The 2,497-nt window shown below is 47.3% G+C and overlaps 1 pseudogene; it reads left to right on the top strand.

Moving 5' to 3' along the window:
• The first annotated feature begins 383 nt into the window (after window positions 1–383).
• Window positions 384–2,252, top strand: LOC102831708 (annotated as a pseudogene).
• The last annotated feature ends 245 nt before the right edge of the window (window positions 2,253–2,497 follow it).

The following is a 2,497-nucleotide window of genomic DNA, read 5'->3' as shown; positions in this document are numbered from 1 at the left end:
CCGGAACACTTAATTGTGCTCATGTACATAGACCAAGAGGCAGTTCTTCGAGCAGAACAAGGGAACCACCGAATGGTTTAAAATTAGGAAAGGTATGTGCCAGGGTTGCATTCTTTCACCATACTTATTCAATCTGTATGCTGAGCAAATAATCCAAGAGGCTGGATTTTATGAAGAAAAACGTGGCATCAGGAATGGAGGAAGACTAACAACTTTCAATATGCAGATGATATAACTTTGCTTGCTGAAAGTGAAGAGGACTTAAAATACTTACTGATGAAGATAATAGACCTCAGCCTTCAGTATGTATCTCAGTGTAAGGAAAACAAAAATCATTACCCAAAGAAAGATCATCAGGAAAAACCCAAAACAAAAATGGCAGTATGATTGGCTACTACAAGAATAGGCAAGTTTTTCACCGGCAAGCAATCAAGTCCCTTCAGAACAAATCCCCTCTAAGACTGAAACTCAAAGGGAACACATAAGCAGGCATGTAAGCTTGCTGACAACCACATTGGTCTACTGGTAAGTGGAAAGGCAGCAATGAAGAAATGGGCTGAGTTCAGCCATGTTCCATAGACTCCCGTTGACCTGGAGAGGAGAGAGAGAAGAGGAAGAGCTGGTTGGTCCAAAGTGTTGTGAGACCTGGGGACACCTGAACCCGTGGACAAGGACATAGCCACAGAGGGCTAGAGCTGAGAGTGAAGCAGTCAACTGATATGAAGTGACGCACAAGAACTCCCAAACTTACAGATAGTACCCATTTGATCTAACCTCGATGGCTTGATAATCAGAATTTGACTAGAGGAAGATAAAAAATAAAAATAAACCCAACAAAACAATTTTTGATAAAGGAAAAGCAGGTAAATTGCTACAATTTGATGAACTTGACTTATATTCATGGAGGTATAGCTCAAAATACCAACAGAAAGGGAAGGAGTCTTCACATCAAGGATCAATGCTATTCCCTCTGTATACAGAGTACATAGGGACGAGCAACTTAGACACTGGCTACTTAAAATGTGGGGGTAATAAAGGCTTAAAGTGACTGGCTTACAAGGTTTCAAAAGGGAGTTTAGTTTATAGAGTGTGTCGGGGTGGGAAAAAGAGAACTATGGAAAACGCACAACAAAATCTATGCCATTCCCATTGAAATCATGCAGGGCACTGGGGAAGAGCTGTTTGACCACATCATCTCCTGCATCTCTGACTTTCTGGACTACATGGGAATCAAAGGCCCCAGAATGCCTCTGGGCTTCACATTCTCCTTCCCCTGCAAGCAGACAAGCTTAGATGTGGGTATCCTGGTCACCTGGACAAACGGTTTTACCGCGACTCACTGTGTGGGCCACAATGTAGCTACCTTACTAGGGGATGCTATAAAAAGGAGAGAGGAATTTGACTTGGATGTGGTAGCTGTGGTCAACGACACGGTGGGCACCATGATGACCTGTGTGTATGAGGAACCCACCTGTGAGGTTGGACTCATCGTAGGGATGGGCAGCAAAGCTTGCTACATGGAAGAGATGAAGAATGTCGAGATGTTGGGGGGGGGGGGGCAAATGTGTATCAACATGGGATAGGGTGCATTTGGGGACAACGGGTGTCTGGATGATATCTGAACCAACTATGAAAAACTGGTGGATGAATATTCTCTAAACTCAGGGAAACAAAGGTTTGAGATGATCAGCGGTATGTAACTAGGGGAGATCGCCGCAACATCTTGATCGACTTCACCGAGAAGGGGTTCCTCTTCCGAGGGCAGATCCCTGAGTCCCTGGAGATGCGGGGCATCTTTGAGACCAAGTTTCTCTCTCAGATTGAGAGTGACCGATTAGCGCTGCTCCAGGTCCGCACCCTCCTTCAGCAGCTGGGCTGAACAGCTGTGACGACAGTATCCTCGTCAAGACCGTGTGTGTTGTGTCCAAGAGGGCGGCGCAGCTGTATGGTGTAGGCGTGGCTGCCGTGGTGAACAAGATCCATGAAAACAGGAGACTGGACCATCTGAACATGACTGTGGGAGTGGGTGGGACGCTCTTCAAACTTCATCCCACTTCTCCAGAATCATACACCAAACCGAGAAGGAACTGTCACCACAGTGTAGCGTGTCCTTTCTGCTGTCAGAAGGCGGTAGCGGCAAGGGGACAGCTTTCATCCCGACCGTGGGTGGGTGTGCGGCTCCGAGGAGAAATGCCCCGGAGCAGCTAAGGGCCCAGGGTGCCCAGCCTGCCGCCTCCTGGTCCTCCCAGTGAGTCGTGCTGGGAGATGCCCGCGCAGGAACCTGCCTCCCGCAGCCGGGATGAACACAAAATCCAACTCATGGCGTATAAAATAAGGTACAAGATAAGAGTGTGTGATGCTGGTAACCTTGCACCTCAGATCCCTCCTCACCTGCCCTGCCACTCTGCATTATTTGATTTCCACCTGGTCGTGTGTTCCCCATGTGTAAAGCCTAGTGTCTGACACACATTTCTAATTTATGCATCCAACCAATGGA

Source organism: Chrysochloris asiatica, unplaced genomic scaffold (assembly GCF_000296735.1).
Source record: "Chrysochloris asiatica unplaced genomic scaffold, ChrAsi1.0 scaffold00039, whole genome shotgun sequence".
In the NCBI taxonomy this organism is placed as follows: Eukaryota; Metazoa; Chordata; class Mammalia; order Afrosoricida; family Chrysochloridae; genus Chrysochloris; species Chrysochloris asiatica.
The sequence above is the reverse complement of the archived record's forward strand: the minus strand, read 5'-3'. Positions and strand labels throughout refer to the sequence as shown.